The 20,538-nt window shown below is 46.3% G+C and overlaps 1 protein-coding gene across 7 annotated transcripts in view; it reads right to left on the minus strand.

Moving 5' to 3' along the window:
• Positions 1-20,538, minus strand: part of PLCL2 (phospholipase C like 2) — a 148,367-nt gene that overhangs the window by 26,881 nt on the left and 100,948 nt on the right. The gene's annotated exons all lie outside the window — the stretch shown is intronic.

Here is a 20,538-nt window from a genome sequence, read left to right on the forward strand (position 1 = left end):
ACTATTGTCTGCTAAGGAATAAAGGGGTGCTTTAAATTGAGATCCTGCTCCTGGGCATGAACATGGAAATGGGTACAGCTTGAAAAACTGCCTAGAAAAGGTAGAATTCTAGCTTTGTTTACACTATAGCAGGTATAGTGGGAGGCTAAGTTACACATTGCAGGGCTGCTGAACAGGGCTGAAAAAAGCAGTAGTTTTAAGTCAGAATTCAAACGTCCTGCTGGCAAAAGACCCAGTGCAGAATCTAGGAGCATTAGCTTCTGCCAACTTCAACTGAAGATGCATAACAAAACTCTTGGCTGCACAGTGAAACTGACAAAAGTGGGGTGGGGGGTGAGCATAAGCTGCTTTTGGAACGGTTTCTTAAGATAATGGGCCACGCAAGTCTGGCTTGTCCTAGTCTGCATATTTAGTGTTTGGGATCAAATGGCCATCAACAGTTAGTATCTACATGTCACCTTGCCTATTAGAAATGGACTAAGGTTGGCCTATTTATTGAAAAAAAAATCAGGAAAGGCCTATAACTTAAAATGTCATTTTATTCTTCATGATTCATAATTCTTTCCCCACTTTTCTTATTAACACACAGCAGTTGCAGCAAGCTTGGAGACTGAGAGGAAGACTAGTGAAAGAAGGGGTGTTTATGCATTCCTCTTCGTGCTGTTTTTCTTTGGTGGTGGGAAGGATGAAAAGATACCTAGTCCTCGAGGCTGCATACCTTTTTGAAGGAATGAGGGGATTTATACTTATACTGCCCATGGCAACACCTATCCACGTATGATGGGAGCAGTGGGAGTGTGGGTGGAGAGAAAGAAGGATTTGGAAGTGGCAAGGAAGATTGGGAAAAGAACCAGAACCGTATCCCACCCCCCATACATGTCTGTACACCCGTACATATCAGATTTGATGGGTCTTAGTAACTTCACAACGTTACTCAAAATTAAAGCAACAGTATTGATATCTACACAAGTACACTGTATTTCTGCAGCAAAATCAAGGACACAAAGCTGATAGGAAGCAGAGCTCAACAGTAAAACTCTGGAGAGGGGGTTATGTTCCAGGGATCACGCCTAAAGCCAAAACTGTATATGGTCAAAACACATTGGGTACAATGGAAGGTGGGATTGCCAAAGTCTTTTTTTCCTGGATGTCTGCCCCCGCTTTAATTTTTTTCAAAAAAAATTGGCCAAGTTCATTGAATGTGCATAAGTTGTGGGCTTACTGTAATGCTATTTGAGCACAATGGATGTGAATCACCAGGTTAAATTTCTGAAATTATCAAAATAATAAAGCAGAGCAAAGTTCTGATAAAATGCTCATTCTAAAGCAAAACCTGTCACACTGATGGTCATAACATCTAACATACAAGGGCCTGTTTACACATTTATAGCTGCTACATAAAATTCGCTTTAATTATCTCTCCACATGGCAACTGTTACATGAGAAGAGAACACTTAACGATGGCAATAGATGTGAGGAACTAGTGTTCAGTAGACATGCTGTAAGGTTGCAAGGAAATGGAAGGTGGCTAACCACCAAACATGCAAGGAAAAACTAATAGCATACAGAAATTGAAAGGCTAATGCCTCCATCTATAGAGCCCCATGTATTCTCCAGAGTGTCCACCCAGCTCTGATATTCACATGGAGACGTGATTGCAGCTCTGAGCCTTTGCCATTTCTATGTACAAATAAATATATGCATATATAGTCATCTACTTCCATAACTGAAATTAACGAAGCCAATGATGGCATTCATGTTTATGGTACATCTTTATGGTACATCTACATACAAGAGAAATTTCAAGAATTTGGGGTGGAGAGCACACCTCTTCACCCCAAATTTACACACTATCTTAAATTTACAACCAAATTTTCAAACTGCATTTTAACAGGCATCAGATAATTCATTCAAATTTTTATTTTTATTTTTTCTTTATATGCTGCTTTCCAGTGCAAACCTCTGTCAAAGAATTTTAATAATTACATTAAAACTGTAAAACATTTTAAAAAATACAAATAAATCAGTCCCGTTTATGAAACACAACGGCATCAGTTTAATGAGTTGTTTTACTAAAACATCTCTGTGGCTACAATCCTAAGTATTTTTGAAAGTATATTCTTTTGACATCTGTACAGGAATATGAGAGAAACAACCAGGCAAAGGATACAATATGAGTCACAACATTACAGCTTCAAATGACTTTTCATTACAAAACAAGAGAACCAAGTTGTAGTTCTTTCATAAATCTGAGAACACCATAACAAATCTAAAGTTGCTGATGAAGGCCCGTTGTCGGCAAAATTCATAACGCAATAAAATATTTTCTAATATATGGTAGTACTTCCTGGTGTCTGGATTCTAGAGAATATTTCAGCTGTGCTTAGAATCATAGAATTGTAGAGCTGGAAGGGACCTAAAGGGTCATCTGGTCCAACCCCTGCAAAGCATTTGTAGAATATATCACTAGTGTACATTAATCATTTCTATCACTGCAAATCAGGAAGAAACAAAGCTAGGTGGAAGCCAATGACTCACCACTCTGCTCTACAAATGAAACTGTATCTCAAACATAATTCTCGCTCAGGAGAATTAATTACCTCATCAAATGAAGAGATTTAACTTGATCAATCGATTGATCATTATTAATGCATGTAATAACTATTCACAAAATCACTCACAGCCCTGACATCACTAGTGAAGAGGCTCGTCTGTTCCCCTTACCATAGTATTTTAATGCTTCTTCCCCTCACACTTAAAAATAATAATTCTTAACATGTACACAAACTCCTATATCATTCAAACACAAGAAAACCCAGACGTTCTCTTCTAAACTGTCCAACACTAACAGAGCTACCTCATCTCCCTTACAGTAATACCATGTTACTTCATAGGTATTTTGCTGCTTTGCAAAATGTTATTTAACTTTGAAAGCTCTACAGTCACCCACTCCAGTGATGTCCTCTGACTGATTTACTCATTTCAACCAGGGGGGGAAACAGTATAGCTATTCCCAAGTGTAGTACCTCTCCCCTTACACAGAGACAATGATTGCTTTTGGGTCTGGATTGGTGCTACTGTGAATACAGTGGTACCTCAGGTTACAGACTCCGCTAACCCAGAAATAGTACCTCGGGTTAAGAACTTTAATTTCAGGATGAGAACAGAAATCGCGTGGTGGCGGCGGGAGGCCCCATTAGCTAAAGTGGCACCTCAGGTTAAGAAGAGTTTCAGGTTAAGAACGGACCTCTGGAACGAATTAAGTTCTTAACCCAAGGTACCAATGTATAGCCCTTTTTAAAAGGTGTGCCTTTATGGGTGCTTAGAAGGACCCTTTGTATAACCACATACACGAATATCCAGCAACATTTAAAAATAAATAAATACTGCATCACTGCACTATAGCAGGTTTAGTCTTAATACTTAGACAGAAAAAAACAAATAGCAGCTATTATAGTTTATTTTAACAGCTACACCGATTACTCCCTAATCTGTGTATGGACACCATGGCAAGATCATGAGCAAATCTTCACTCGGTGTTCTCTGTCTATTCAACTTCCTGGTTAATCTCCCTGATTTGGTCATTTATTCCTGCCCATGGTGAAAGGAGTCCACAATCCAGAGGCTACTCTACAATTTCACAAACAGGGAAAAGCCACTTTTTCACTAAACCAAGCCACTCGCTTTCATCCTTTAATTCACTGGGATCCACAGAATGTTCGCTACGCCAGCGTGGTGTAGTGGTTAAGAGCAGTGGACTCATAATCTGGTGAACTGGGTTTGATTCCCTGCTCCTCCACATGAAACTGCTGGGTGACCTTGGGCTAGTCACACTTCTCTGAAGTCTCTCAGCCTCACTCACCTCACAGAGTGTTTGTTGTGGGGGAGGAAGGGAAAAGGAGATTGTTAGCCGCTTTGAGACTCCTTAGGGTAGTGATAAAGCGGGATATCAAATCCAAACTCTTCTTCTTCTTCTTCACTATTCTGATTGTTGGCAACAATCTCGATTAGTACCAAACTGAGACAGCTACAACGTACTGATACTGCATGAAACAAAATGGCCGTGCCGAGAAAATGAAAGTTCTGGCACTGGCAGCTACTTAATGTGGGAACCACAATAAAGAGTCCAGTGGGCTATAATTAACATAGACAGCAAATTCACAAAGCACAGGGAGCACAAAATAGTTTTGTTTGTTGTCTATACTTGGTCAGCATAACATCCCAGCAATGCCAAAATAATGACATGGCTTCCAATGTTGCACTCAAGCAACTAAGCCCATATGCTTTCCACTAAAGCCCAGAAAAATGTGCAAAACACCCAAACAGAACTGATTTCATATGTTAACAATTAAGGCTAAATATGGTGGGCCATTTGCTTCTCACACTTCTGTTGTACAATCTGAAACGAACCTTAAAATTATACCAATCAGACCAGATGTTTGAGCCAGTCACTTTGCATGCAATAAAGCTTTGAGAAAGGAACAAAAACTACTTTGAGATTCATCAGGTAGTAGTTTACAATGACATTTTGTGTACAGTGGTGCCCCGCAAGACGAAAAACTCGCTAGACGAAAGGGTTTTGTGTTTTTTGAGCTGCTTCGCAAGACGAATTTCCCTATGGGCTTGCTTTGCAAGACGAAAACGTCTTGCAAGTTTGTTTCCTTTTTCTTAACACCGTTAATACAGTTGCGACTTGACTTCGAGGAGCAACTCATAGAACGCGGTGTGGTAGCCTTTTTGAGGTTTTTGAAGACTTTGGTGATTTTTGAAGCTTTTCCAAAACTTTCCCGACACCGTGCTTTGCAAGACAAAAAATTCGCTAGACGAAAAAACTCACGGAACGAATTAATTTCGTCTTGCGAGGCACCACTGTATATGGTTTAAGCCCGCACTCTTATTTGTACGAATAAATCTATAGCAGTGTGAATGAAGTGCCACTCTGAGCTTGGGCTCCATAAATTGGCCTCTTGGCAAAAAAGCAAAACACATCTATCAGGTTTTATTTATTTATTCTTTGGACTGAAGCTGTCACCCTTTCTTAAGTTTGGGAACAGATTATTAAGTATTGTTTTTTAAAAAGTGAACTCTTCAAAACAAGAATATTCTTTTCTGTAAAGAATACTATAAAATCCTGTTTGGCAGCAACAATTGCCTACACTTTATTTATCACTGGAACAAATGGCCCTGCAGAGATGGAAAATTCAGAGATAATTCAAATGACAACATGCCAGAAATACTGCAGAATTATTAGCTAAGGTGTTCTACTACACCCTCAAAGCTCAGAGGTGCCTTGTAATAATGACAAAAGTTTATTAAATTTACAGGATATGTCACAGGCAATAGATGGGATTCAAACAGCTGGTCAAGCTTATGCAAATAGCTGGCACAACTAACCAAGTGGATTTTTATGGTACTTTTACCCTTCTGAACAGCTGGACTCATGTGATTAGCACAAACGTCTACTGCAACTGCCAACTCCTCATTTCCTGTATGGTATACTGAAGACTAAATCCTCATAGGATCCTTGTACATGTTTATGGCATTCAGCTCTGCCTCCTTCAGTACAAAGCCTATTCAGTTTCTTGCTGCTTATTAGGTTACTCTGGTAAAGGATTTGGCTCAGTTCACCATGTTACGTGGATAATTACACATTTGTTTCACCGTATTCCCCTTCTGAACCTCAGCTCCGTATCAAGGCAATCCTTCTGTGGCGGTTTTGTGGGGCAAATGACCACCACATAATTGAATCACTTTCAAAGTTCAATAAATCTCAAGGTTAGCTTTCGAATCAAATTCCACCTTGTTTATGTTTTGCAGTTACTTCAGTTAAGCTGCAGCTCTGCCCCACTAAATGATGCTTACACAGCAGCACAAACCATTGTTTATAGCTAAAATTGCTCCTCAAGATCAGACTGCTTGGCTTAGCCTCAGACACAAATGCATTGCAAGGGAAGAAATGGAACATAAAACCCTAAATGCTGCAAAAGGAAATACATTAATTTCTTATGGTCACTAAACAGAACATGAAAAGAAATTATGACCTGGTGTCCTTCTATTCTTTTTTAAAGTCTCAAGTGGGAAGTACAATGTGTGCCTGTGATTTGTTAACAGCAAGCCAGCTAGTCCAGATGTCTATAAATAATTAAATTACACAGACAGTTCTGCATTGACATACAAACATTTTCCTTGCCTAAAGGGATGGAGAGACTATGCTAAAAATGACCCTCTTTATAGTCAAAAGTTGTTGATAAGTTGTTACTACTTAAAGGGTTTCAAATCTTCCAACACAAATCTGGAAAATCTGTTGGTTTACATTTTTTTCCCATTATTTTTTTTGAAGGGGAAATATGGCACTTTATATTTCAACAGAAGGTGCACTATTAATGCAGACCTCCCATTTCCAGAATTCTTTGTTTCTTTTAATATAAAGGAGGAGGTATCTAGTTCAGATATAAAGAATGCAATCTAATGCACACTTACTTGGGTGTAAGACTTTTAGAATTCAGTGGAACTTATTTCAGAGTGATCTTGAATAGAGTTGCACTGTGAACTGCTCTCCAAATGGATAGTGGGGCTGCCATTTTTTCAGCCAGAAAACGGAACAGTGATTAATTGAACACAGCATTTGAATTTTTGAGATTAGACTGTTATTGCAGCCAGGGCTGAACAACTGAGATTATTGTTGCAGTTAACTTCAATAGGCTAATTGTGACTCACGCTGTTATATGCCCTGTTTAAACTCAAAATTACCCACATTTTAGGTCAAGTCTCAGAACATGGTACTAAAAAGTTCCTTGGCACCTTTGGAAGGGCTCAGAGATCCAACTTGAATTTCATACTCTTTGGTGGGGGGGGGACGACAGAATTTGGGAAACATCCTTACCAGAGATCATGGAAAGTTCCTGGAAGTCAGTAGACAAAACTGGGCTTCAAGGCATATAGTTAAAAGCAGGGTATAACTTCCTTAAATTAATATATGTGCAAATAAACTGACCTGGTATAAGACAGTTTTCTATGTTTCCTAAACCTCTGTTATGTTATACAGCTGCACAGCCCAAAGAAAGGATGGTGTGGATGTTGATGACTTCACTGACAACTAAGGGCATGATCCAACCAGTATTGCTTCTGCACAGATCCATTCATTTTCAGTAAAACTCACACAAGGCTCATACACTACACATGAGATGAAAGGAGGGCTCCCGACTCATGGTTGAAAAATTAACTGTTGAAGAAAGCTGTTTATGAAGATAAACAGATCCTACATTATGCTGTCAGCTTTAGATAAACAGAATGGACTCCTCTAATTCCAGACATACTGGTGTGAAGCCATTTAATCCTATAAAAGAAAATGACAATATTTTTAAGCAGTTGCCTTACTGGTACGTGTGTGGAATGTTTACTAATTTTCTTTCTAGATAGCTGGCCATACAGCGTCTCCTTATGTTCACTTATAAAAAGTAAAGTTCATATATATAATTGGAGGCCTTTGATTTAAACTTCCGCATTTGCATTCTGCTCACTTGGAAGTTTCTTTAAATGAGACAGCTCCAATGAACTTGAGATACTGGAAATAACTTTAGTGCAGAAGGTGTGTGATCTCGTAGCTAGAGTACCGTATTTTGCGCCCCATAAGACGCTCCGGCCCATAAGACGCACCTAGTTTTTTGGGGGGGAAATAAAGGGAAAAAATTATTTTCCCCCCCAGGCGCGGGGCTGGGGCAGCCCGAGCTTCCCCCGACCCCAGCCCCCAAACAGGCAGCTCTCTGCAAGCCGTGGGAGCCCAGCGGTGGTTCCCGCTGCTTGAGGAGAGATCCGCGAAGCCTGCACGTGCTGGGATCAGCGCTTGCAGGCTTCGGGATGCCTGCAACTCTCCCCAAGCAGTGGGAACGTTCCCGCTGCTTGGGGAGAGATCCGCGAAGCCTGCACGTGCTGGGATCAGCGCGGGCAGGCTTCGGGATGCCTGCAACTCTCCCCAAGCAGTGGGAACGTTCCCGCTGCTTGGGGAGAGATCCGCGAAGCCTGCACGTGCTGGGATCAGCGCTTGCAGGCTTCGGGATGCCTGCAACTCTCCCCAAGCAGTGGGAACGTTCCCGCTGCTTGGGGAGAGATCCGCGAAGCCTGCACGTGCTGGGATCAGCGCTTGCAGGCTTCGGGATGCCTGCAACTCTCCCCAAGCAGTGGGAACGTTCCCGCTGCTTGGGGAGAGATCCGCGAAGCCTGCACGTGCTGGGATCAGCGCGGGCAGGCTTCGGGATGCCTGCAACTCTCCCCAAGCAGTGGGAACGTTCCCGCTGCTTGGGGAGAGATCCGCGAAGCCTGCACGTGCTGGGATCAGCGCTTGCAGGCTTCGGGATGCCGGCAACTCTCCCCAAGCAGTGGGAACGTTCCCGCTGCTTGGGGAGAGATCCGCGAAGCCTGCACGTGCTGGGATCAGCGCTTGCAGGCTTCGGGATGCCGGCAACTCTCCCCAAGCAGTGGGAACGTTCCCGCTGCTTGGGGAGAGATCCGCGAAGCCTGCACGTGCTGGGATCAGCGCTTGCAGGCTTCGGGATGCCTGCAACTCTCCCCAAGCAGTGGGAACGTTCCCGCTGCTTGGGGAGAGATCCGCGAAGCCTGCACGTGCTGGGATCAGCGCTTGCAGGCTTCGGGATGCCGGCAACTCTCCCCAAGCAGTGGGAACGTTCCCGCTGCTTGGGGAGAGATCCGCGAAGCCTGTACGTGCTGGGATCAGCGCTTGCAGGCTTCGGGATGCCTGCAACTCTCCCCAAGCAGTGGGAACGTTCCCGCTGCTTGGGGAGAGATCCGCGAAGCCTGCACGTGCTGGGATCAGCGCTTGCAGGCTTCGGGATGCCTGCAACTCTCCCCAAGCAGTGGGAACGTTCCCGCTGCTTGGGGAGAGATCCGCGAAGCCTGCACGTGCTGGGATCAGCGCGGGCAGGCTTCGGGATGCCTGCAACTCTCCCCAAGCAGTGGGAACGTTCCCGCTGCTTGGGGAGAGATCCGCGAAGCCTGCACGTGCTGGGATCAGCACTTGCAGGCTTCGGGATGCCGGCAACTCTCCCCAAGCAGTGGGAACGTTCCCGCTACTTGGGGAGAGATCCGCGAAGCCTGCACGTGCTGGGATCAGCGCTTGCAGGCTTCGGGATGCCTGCAACTCTCCCCAAGCAGTGGGAACGTTCCCGCTGCTTGGGGAGAGATCCGCGAAGCCTGCACGTGCTGGGATCAGCGCTTGCAGGCTTCGGGATGCCTGCAACTCTCCCCAAGCAGTGGGAACGTTCCCGCTGCTTGGGGAGAGATCCGCGAAGCCTGCACGTGCTGGGATCAGCGCTTGCAGGCTTCGGGATGCCGGCAACTCTCCCCAAGCAGTGGGAACGTTCCCGCTGCTTGGGGAGAGATCCGCGAAGCCTGCACGTGCTGGGATCAGCGCTTGCAGGCTTCGGGATGCCTGCAACTCTCCCCAAGCAGTGGGAACGTTCCCGCTGCTTGGGGAGAGATCCGCGAAGCCTGCACGTGCTGGGATCAGCGCGGGCAGGCTTCGGGATGCCTGCAACTCTCCCCAAGCAGTGGGAACGTTCCCGCTGCTTGGGGAGAGATCCGCGAAGCCTGCACGTGCTGGGATCAGCACTTGCAGGCTTCGGGATGCCGGCAACTCTCCCCAAGCAGTGGGAACGTTCCCGCTGCTTGGGGAGAGATCCGCGAAGCCTGCACGTGCTGGGATCAGCGCTTGCAGGCTTCGGGATGCCTGCAACTCTCCCCAAGCAGTGGGAACGTTCCCGCTGCTTGGGGAGAGATCCGCGAAGCCTGCACGTGCTGGGATCAGCGCTTGCAGGCTTCGGGATGCCTGCAACTCTCCCCAAGCAGTGGGAACGTTCCCGCTGCTTGGGGAGAGATCCGCGAAGCCTGCACGTGCTGGGATCAGCGCTTGCAGGCTTCGGGATGCCGGCAACTCTCCCCAAGCAGTGGGAACGTTCCCGCTGCTTGGGGAGAGATCCGCGAAGCCTGCACGTGCTGGGATCAGCGCTTGCAGGCTTCGGGATGCCTGCAACTCTCCCCAAGCAGTGGGAACGTTCCCGCTGCTTGGGGAGAGATCCGCGAAGCCTGCACGTGCTGGGATCAGCGCGGGCAGGCTTCGGGATGCCTGCAACTCTCCCCAAGCAGTGGGAACGTTCCCGCTGCTTGGGGAGAGATCCGCGAAGCCTGCACGTGCTGGGATCAGCGCTTGCAGGCTTCGGGATGCCGGCAACTCTCCCCAAGCAGTGGGAACGTTCCCGCTGCTTGGGGAGAGATCCGCGAAGCCTGCACGTGCTAGGATCAGCGCTTGCAGGCTTCGGGATGCCTGCAACTCTCCCCAAGCAGTGGGAACGTTCCCGCTGCTTGGGGAGAGATCCGCGAAGCCTGCACGTGCTGGGATCAGCGCTTGCAGGCTTCGGGATGCCGGCAACTCTCCCCAAGCAGTGGGAACGTTCCCGCTGCTTGGGGAGAGATCCGCGAAGCCTGCACGTGCTGGGATCAGTGCTTGCAGGCTTCGGGATGCCTGCAACTCTCCCCAAGCAGTGGGAACGTTCCCGCTGCTTGGGGAGAGATCCGCGAAGCCTGCACGTGCTAGGATCAGCGCTTGCAGGCTTCGGGATGCCGGCAACTCTCCCCAAGCAGTGGGAACGTTCCCGCTGCTTGAGGAGAGGTCCGCGAAGCCTGGAGAGCGAGAGGGGTCGGTGCGCACCTACCGCTCTCGCTCTCCAGGCTTCAGCGAAAGCCTGCATTCGCCCCATAAGACGCACCCACATTTCCCCTTCATTTTTGGAGGGGAAAAAGTGCGTCTTATAGGGCGAAAAATACGGTGTCAGACTTGGGGCAAGGGCATTTAAAGCACATGACTTCCCCCAAAGAACCCCGAAAATCCCCTCACAGAGCTACTATACTCAGCACCCCATAAACAAACCACACAGCAACACCTAGGTTCAAATTCCCACTCAGTTACTGGGTGACCTTGGACCAGTAATCTGTTCTCCCTACCGTGTGGGGATGTTGTGATGATAAATGGGGGGGGGGGAGAGAGATAGGGAAATAGAAGTACACATTACCTTGAGTTTTCACAGGAACGGCAGGATAAAAATGTAAAATAAATGAACACACATGATAAAGGCACAATTCTGTGTTTCAAGGCTGAATAATAAGCTTGGTCATAACGATTCAGTTTTAAGGAGGCCCGGGAAAGATGCAAAATAAAACACAGTGTGATATATGGATTCAAGATTGAGAGTTCACATTGAAAACATAACATAGTTCAAACACATGCTTGATCCATGCATCTGTTTTCAAACGGGGCAAGGAGAAAAAATAAAAACATAGCGTGATGTAATACCTATTTTGGAGCTCAAGATATTGGAGCTACAGTTTTGCATGTTCGCTACACAGTTCTATACTTCGTGTTCACACCTGGCGCTCAAGCCCAGAAGTGCGTAAGGTGTTTACTGGTCATAAGCACCATGTTGCCTTGAAAAATCAAGGTGAATACGACCATTTAAAAATGATAAATGATACTGTGATGATAACATGGTTATAAATTATTTTGCCTTTATAAATCCTCATTAATACATCCACATTGCCTGAGAAACATAATAAAAGCACTTCTACGACCCCCGTACATCAAGGCAAAAACATAAACAGTTTCAGATGACCCTCCCTTTCAATATTAGGGCTGTGCTGCAGGGGACAAATGTTTTTCTACAGAAAAGCTTTCATTTATTCTGTGCCATCCTCTCGCACACCCTACCACTCAAACTGTATTTATGGCAGCTATAAGAGGGCTTGCATACTGTATTTATCTTTTAATCTAATTTTAAAATGAGATGAACAGACTTTCAGTTGCATGAATTATTTTGTTATAAAAGTTTCCTTAATTTCATGGGTTTAACAAGCAACTGAAGAATATTGTTTTATTTCTAGATCGGCTTTAAGCCTCTGGAAAATTTTGCTGATAGTCTCAACATATTCTCTCTCTTCTCTGCAATTCTCAGCTTTTGAAGGTAATGTTATGATTCGGCAAAATCATCAGACAGCCTAAGCAAAACATTCCACTAGAATAATAAAGTACGACACAGCATGGCCCAAAATGGTGATTGTTGAAAGACTGAGGCATGCCCTAATGCTGAATGACTCATATTACATTTAAACAGCAATGCAATCGATTGTGCAAGTCCTATCAATGCAACATGTGTACAGGTGTACTTCACATGAGCAGGGCAAAAATAATTTCAAATAGGAATGAGAGGGTCTATTTGGTGCAGAGATGAACCACTGGGATAAGTTTCATAAACATTTTTCCGCCCCTCTGTGGAGAACTGGGGGGGCTCAGTTATTCATTACAACACCTGACCCTTCCGTCCCCTTTGGCAACAAACTATGCAACAAAGGGGTCTTCACTTTTTTGGTAGGGTAATTGCATACAGGGCTGAACTTGTAATCTACCATCATGCCAGAGTCAATGTTTTTCTGTGGTGCCTCTAGAATAGCTGGTGTTATATAATTTTGTGTATGAGCATATTGTGGTATTTATTATATTTCAACGCCATGTTTACTGCAAATAACTCAAAGCAGTAGAAGCGGTTCCCCTCTCCCTTCCCCTAATTTTTCTATGCACAGCAACCCTATGCAATATAGTGAGGCTGAAAGTGTGTGACTCTCTCAGCATCACCCACAGAGAATCTAATGGCAGAGAGGGATCTGAAGCTGGGTCTTCCTTGGTCATCGTCCAAAAGTTTAACCACAGCACCCATGGGCCATTCGGAACAGCAGCACCTCATATCAGCTGCATGCAAGGGATTTCTATGAGGAAAGGGACCCTTGACCATTAGGTCCAGTCGTGGCAGACTCTGGGGTTGCGGAACTCATCTAGCTTTATTGGCCGAGGGAGCCAGTGTACAGGTTCCAGGTCATGTGGCCAGCATGACTAAGCCGCTTCTGGCGAACCAGAGCAGCACACAGAAACGCCGTTTACCTTCCCGCCAGAGCGGTACCTATTTATCTACTTGCACTTTGACATGCTTTCGAACTGCTGGGTTGTCAGGAGCAGGGACCGAGCAATGGGAGCTCACCCCGTCGTGGGGATTCGAACCGCCAACCTTCTGATCGGCAAGTCCTAGGCTCTGTGGTTTAACCCACAGTGCCACCCGCGTCCCTATGGGGAAAGAGTGGGCCCTTATTATTAAATCTGAGAAAATATTTTCCCCTCTTGCCCAATGTTTTCTGTAACTGTAGTAAGCTAAAACTTATTTCCTCTTATTCCAATGCAGCCTGAAGTCATGGGAAAACTTTACAATCCAAATTAACATCACATTGGAAAAAACTCTAGGAATACGGGCGGGGAAGAGGAGAAAGGTCAAATGATTCAGTTTGGGGGTTTTTTAAGTAGAAAGTGTTGGATATATTCCATTAAAAGCAGTTTGTTTTACTCTGCTTTAATAACTCAAACATTGTAAAGGGATAATCCTGTTAGAGAAGATAACCATGTCAGAGAAAAGCTCTCCCATCAGCTTCAGAGAGTGTCATACCACAAAAATAACATTATGAATGGCAACAAATCACATAATGGCTAGCTTGGCTAATATCAGCTATCAGCTTTCCAGTGATGTCTCAATATCCTTCTAGGGTTAATAGAATCTGCAGCCAAAGAACTGAGTACTTCCTGAAATCAGTCTGTGGAGTTTAGTGTCCTGACCATCACTACTGTACTTGAGTCCTCTTTGTATCCTCAGTGCTGCAAAGACAGGAGAACCCACAATAGGCAGAATTCCCCTGACCAGGGTCTATGAACCTCATTTCTGTCCCCACCACAATACACAGACCCTCAATGCAAAAATGATTCATATTTATCTCTCTAGCTTCAATTCCTTGTCCCCTCAATCCCTTTCCTTAAGCCACCTATCCTTTCTTCCGCTCCCCATCTTAGTTCATTCTCTACTCTGTACCCAGCCAAACTGACACATTTCCCTTCTCTTACGGAAGCTGGATACCACACTATTTAGTTCTCTGAGCAACTGAACATTCTGTGCCACCATACCAGCTTAGGCGTATGTACAGTTCAGTACAGTACAGATTTAATTAACATATCTTCCTCAATTAGTGTGCTATTCTTCAACCCCAGGGCTCAATGATGTCTTAAAAAATTAAGCAATGCTGCATGCATTACTAATAGCACAGGGAGATAAGACAGCAGATTAAAAGCAAGCAAGGTATGTACGAAAGAACATTGTATAGAATTGTACTTTAAAAACAAACCTATGATCTAGGTGGGTGAGACATTGGTCTACCTAGACCATTATTAATCTGCACTGATTGGCAACAGCCAAACAGGTTTTAGTCCCATCTGGTGGTGCCAGGGATTGGAACCTGGGACACCTTGCGTAGCCACTGAGCTATGACCTTCTTTCAAGGCCCCTTGTTACTTGCATCTTCTAAGATGGGAAAAGCTAGAACAATAACAGGTTTTTCTCATTTAGAAAACAAACAAGTTAACTCTGCTAGTGTAGGCTGAGCCTAGTCCATGCCAGGGAATCGTTGGCCCGCGTCCTCAGATCCAGAGAGAGAGTAAAAGAAAACTCCAGGAAAGATCCTTCTTTGGAGGAAAGCAGTTTTATTCTCTGTGCACAGGAGACAGCCAGCAGAATAAATTCTGGAAAAACTGACTGCCCAGAAAATACCCCTCTGCAGATTTTCTTATACCTTGAGTGGGCTCTCTCCCTCCTCCCCACGCCCTCCCGAAAAAGTTTTCAACTTATTTTTAGCATGTCTATAGCCTTCTAAAACAGCCCTCCCTATTGTTCTTTCTAAGCGTCCTGCATCCCCCCGTCTCCTCCCGTCTGTGTCTTTTTTTTATCTTGCATTCCTAAGGCGAGGCTATTTCTAGCTTACAGTCTCTGTCTTATCTTGCATTCCTTGAGGGGCCCTTAGCTCAGAAATTAACTTACAGAGAATATGAAGATCCTTCTTAGGTATATATGAAGATCCTTCTTAGGTATAAAATATAGAAAGCAACCCTTCCCTCTCCCTTCACTCCCTCCTCTTCTTATGAACAACCTAATACTTAGGTTCGTTCTGGGGTAGGGGTCTATAATCTCTCATGAAAGCAAGCACGCGAGGTCCCATCATGCGAGACATCATCTTCTCCATCATATTTTGCATACATTGCATCAAGCAGGGCATACAGAAGCAGAAAAGCAATAGAAGCATAATTGGACCTATCACCATAGTAAATATTCTCCCCATCCATCCACCTGGGAAGATGCCGTCCAACCAAGACATATCCCAGCCCTCCCAGGTTTGTACAGGGACATGTGCTACCTTTTCAATTCTTGCTGCCAGATCACGGATAGCCTCGCCATGGTCTGAAATGTTGAAGCAACATGCTCCATTTCAGCCATTTGTAACCACCTATTGTAGGAGTTATGGGCACCCCACTTAGTCATCAAACGGGAAATGTCGGCAAGGGAGGTCGGGGAACTTTTTCTTGCCTGCGTCAATACACATGTGGGCTCTTCAACTAAAAAGAAAAGGAGAATCATCAAAGGTATAGATGGACTACGTCTCTTCCCACAAATACGATACCGTTCATGCCAACAGAAATACGAGAGCATCCATATGACAAGGGCGGTATATATCACTCCTACCCACCAAACCCAATATCTCCATGGTTCCTCCCACCAACATTCAGGGGGTGTGCTCATCGTTGAAGAGCCCACTGATATTTGTGCCCGACTACCTGTTGAGCCTCAAGGATAAGAGCCCACCAGTGAGCTGATGCTCCCACTATGTGGGTCAATTTTCCTATTAACCCTGTCGGGTGGATTGAACTCACGTGCTACCTCCCTAGTGACCAGAGGTGGCAATTCTTACTGGCACTTGTTTAGCAATTTCAATGCACACCTGGTTAAGGCTCCCACCCCTGCAATACTTGCATCAAGACAGGTTCCGTCCCATCTATCACCTGGATTAAGAGTAGGACCTGGTCTATCAAATGAGGTTGGTACAGTGCTCTACCTCCCAGATAACAGTTGACTACCCTCCCACAACAACAAGAGTGGTCCAGAACTCGATAGATTTCGATCGTCTCTGCAACTTCCCGTATGAGCACTATCCACGCGTGCTGGACAGTGGTGTGGGAGAGGAGCCACAACGGGGCAGTGGGGTGTCTCAATACGGCAATCTCATCAAACCCCAGTTTCCAATAGCCAAAGAGCACGCCATCTCTTACCACCGGCAAGACGAACCAGTCGTAGCAGAGGCCATCAGGCCAATAAGGGCGGTATGGCTCAGTGGGGTCAGGGCTGTGGGACATAGAGCAGATAACAGAAAAAAAAAGAAAAGAGAAAGTCCTTATGGAAATATTAAATGTCCTGGTGGACTTCCTGGATTAGTCCCGGCACGGATTTTCACGTTGGGGACGCTGCCCGCGGGCGCCCCTCCCATCCAATTCTTCAGCTGTGCGTTGAGATATCAGCTTCCGGTGTGATATCAGCAGAGCGGTCGTCTGCCAGGCATCTGGAGATAATCAGCTGAAGGGAGTTCTCTGGATCTGGTGTAACTGTCCAGTTTGAAATGGTTTGGGTGGACCCACAAGTAGCACAGTGTATGGTCCCCTCCAGCAAGGCTGTAGGGGGGGGCTCGCTGCCAGTCTTTCACCCACACTTCGTCACCTGGCTCGAACTGATGCAGCCAACACACAGGAGTTGCGAGCTGCGAGCCTGGGTCCACCTGTCGAGACAAAAGAAAACTCGGAAGAATATCTGGACTTAATTATTCAATTGCATATCCTGACCAGCATGTGGGGACAACATTTTGACATATGGGACCGGTCTCCTAAATATAATTTCAAAGGGTGACAGATGGGTCCGTTTTGACGGGAGACTGCGGACCCTGAGTAACGCCAAGGGCAACATGGTCACCCAATTAGACCCGGTCTCCTGTGTCAGCTTGGACAGCTGATTCTTTGGAGCGCTTTCGCCAGCCCCCGTAGGACTGCATGAACAAATGCTGGTCCATTATCAGATCCTACGGACCTTGGCAATCCATAGCGAGGGATGATTTCCCTAAGCAGGCACCTGGTTACTTCAAATGCCTTTTCAGTCTTTGTGGGCCATGTTTTGACCCATCCGGTGTAGGTGCACACTGCTACCAGCAGGTAGCGGTGCAGTCCACAACGGGGTAATTCAGTAAAGTCCACGACAAGATCTTCCATAGGTGCAGTTCCACTGTGCTGAATCCCTGGGGGAGCCAGTGGTCCGGCTCTGGGATTATTCTTTTGACATAGCAGGCATTTCCTGGAGATCTGGGCTGCCAGTTGGTAAAGGTGGGCTATATAGAAGCATTTTTCCAGCTGCTTGGTTGTAGCATCTGGTCCTATGTGGGTTGAATCATGGTATCTCTGAGTAACCTGCCGAGAAAGGGACTCCGGAATCCATATCCTGTCATCAGGGGTAAGGTACCATCCTTCTTTGGACAATGTCAACTCCTGGGCATCTGCAGTGTCCCTTTCCTGCTTTGTGTAGGCCGGCTTGTCAGTAGTGCTTAAAATCTCTTCTGGGACCAGTGCTCCAATAACCGAGGTGGGGGCCAGTTCTCGGGCTGCTTCCTTGGCTACTCTGTCTGCCAATCGGTTTCCTCTGGCCACTTTCCCTGGTCCAGTTTTGTGTCCATAACAATGGATAACTGCCACTGCCTCGGGTTCCCATACAGCATCCAGAAGGTTCAATAAGGCTTGTGGGTGGGCCACCTGGCTTCCTCTGGAGGTAAGCAAACCTCTTTCTTTCCATAAGGCTCCATGGGCATGTAAAGTCAGGAATGCATATTTAGAATCTGTATAAATGTTTATCTTCTGTCCCTTTGCCAGGCTCAGGGCTCTGGTAAGCGCAGTTAGTTCTGCCAGCTGGGCCGATGTTCCAGGTGGGAGTGACTTTGCTTCGATCACCTGGTCTTCCAGGGCTACCACTGCATAGCCTGCCTTCCGCTGCCCAGCCTCGTTTGCCTCGTCTTTGAGATCAGGCCTGCTGGAATATACTTCGTCCATTACTTCAATGCAGTCATGCGTGGGCTCCTCACCTTCTCCTACCGGTAATAGGGTAGCTGGGTTGAGGGCGGTGGTGACCTGGAACTTCAAACGCGGGTGCAACAATAGCATCTGGCACTTTCTCATTTTTGCTTGGGAGAGGAAATAGGTACCCTTCATGTCAAGCAGTGCTGGGACTGCATGCGGGGTCACACAAACAGTGTTGCAATGCCTTTTTCAAATCCTTGAAGGCATGCTGTTGCTCTTTCCTAAGCGGCCTCGCCCTCCTCTTCTTCTCCTAACGGTGGACCTACCGTCTTCAGGGCCATCAACTTCTCTGCCTGGTACTTCTCCTTTTTCTTCTGGGTCTCTTTTTCCCTCTAATTATAAATGGTCTGGGCTAATTCCAGCATCCATTCAAGGGTGTGGCCCATAAAAAAACCTTCATTTTTTTTTGGGTGGATATCGGGCGCCGCTTGGGCTACAAAGGCAGTTTTTTATGACAGGGGCATTGGCAGCCTCATGTGCTTGGGCTTCAGAACTCTAAGCCATGTTGCAAATTTCAGTTCATTTGCCAGTGTCTGTAGAAAGAACAATGCACTCCTTGCTTCTGGCAAAGTTTCAAATTCCTCAAAGTATCAATTCCTATGCTATGCTGCGGCTCCTTTTTCAGAGTAAAATTGCACCTTAAAAAGAAAAAAACTTGACAAAGTTCACAGAAAGCATTCACTTGCTTTTAAGAAAGTCACTTCTTCAGGTTAGTACTTTTGGGCAGGGGGGTGGGTAACTCTTGGCCTTCTGGGTTTATGTGGCTGAAGTGTAAATCCAGAAAGTGTGAGGTTCAGGGTAGCTGGCTGAATGCAGCAGTGTCCTTCTTGGAATAGCTGCCAAGAGATAACGCTCTGAAGCTGCCTCCAAGCGCCTGGCACAAGGAGGGGAAAAAAAAGCTGATGTCCTGTTACTTGCATGAATGAGAAACAGTTAGTTCACTTGCTTCTGCAACAGTCTTTGAGCAAATCATTTTCAGAAACCTCATTCTGTGTGCCGAGCAACCATTGTTGGACCAGGGCCAGGCAGCTTCTGGGAACCTGCGTTTGTTGGGCCTGGTTTATCCTAGTAAGTTTTTTTTTTTTTTTTCCCTCGTCTCTCAGGACTGGAGAGGTGGGGTTCAGGCCATGGGGTATCCCTGCACAGATCCCTGTTCTTGCCCTCTGCCTTGATTTTTCTGGAGTTCAGAGCTGGGCTTGTGGCTGTAGCGCTGAGGCTCATGGCTGGGTACATAGGCATCGGAACTTTGGTTACTGTTCCCACCCTGTGGGGAGTGGGGTGTGTCGGGCGTGGGGCCTTTGGGCATTCCATTTTCCAGTGACCCTCTTGCCTGCAGATGGCGCACTGGCTTTTTCCCTAGGGTTCTCTGCCCCTCCCGTGGACACCCTCGCTCACTCTGAGATTGCATTTTTGGCTTTCTGGCTGTTTGAAGACAAACCCCTAATTATTTTGGCCAGGTCCTCTTCGAAAGAAGGATTCTGATTTAAGGTGGTTGGAGGTCTGTGGTCCTGGGCATCGGATGACTCCAGGGGGTCATACACTCAGTGGAGTGGGGCCATCAAAGTGGAGTTTTAGCTGCCTCAATTGCAACTATTAGTATTGTCCGCTGCCCTGAGGGCATTTATCTTCCTATGCGGCTCTCAAAGCCTTCCCTTCTGTATCTTTCTGCCAGTTCACATCCTTGCATTGTGCTGCTTCTAGAACTCAAGAAGCCACATGGTTCTACATACTGAAACACTCTTTTGGACTGCTTGTCCACTTCACCTTCTGAATTCTTCATTCTCTATACCACCTTCTTCTTCACTTTCCTCTTCTCTTTCTTTTCTCCCTCAGTCTCTTTTCTTGGGGGTTGGGTAGGGGAAACCTCATTTAGCCCTGGTGCAGTTGCTGCATAGGGTGGAGGGGGGCTAATTATTCCTTCCTCCTTTTCTTCTGGGACTTCTCTTCTGGGACTGGCAAAACTGCTGGCTTTTTAACTTGTACTTGCTGCCATACTGGGCACAGTTTGGCATGGCACAGGTAATCACAGTTCTACTTTACTTGAGCCATGGGAGACGGTTAGGAACTCCACATAAGTGTTGGAGTCTATTTTTTCATCAGGTTTTTAAAATCCCCAATCTTCTCCCTTCGTGGCATCTTTTCAATTTGTTCAGGAAAGCATTGCAGGGGGGTCATGGGAGTTGTTTTACTGCTTTTTCTCCATGACCCTGGAACACTTGGACACTTGGGATACTGGGACACTCCCTCCTCCTAACGTTATTTTTTTCACTCAGTCACAGGCCAGACGTTGCTTTCAACGTCTCACATACTCAAAACATTCACTGGAGTGTCCCCACACGCACATTCAGAAAAACCCATGCGCCTCCCCCAACCCCTTTTCCCCCCCAAAAACCAAAATCACAACCGGCAGTGCTTCACAACTTCGACCGGGGCCCAAGAGCACCTTTTAC

This window comes from Podarcis bocagei (assembly GCF_964188305.1).
Source record: "Podarcis bocagei genome assembly, chromosome: 12".
Classification (NCBI taxonomy): Eukaryota; Metazoa; Chordata; class Lepidosauria; order Squamata; family Lacertidae; genus Podarcis; species Podarcis bocagei.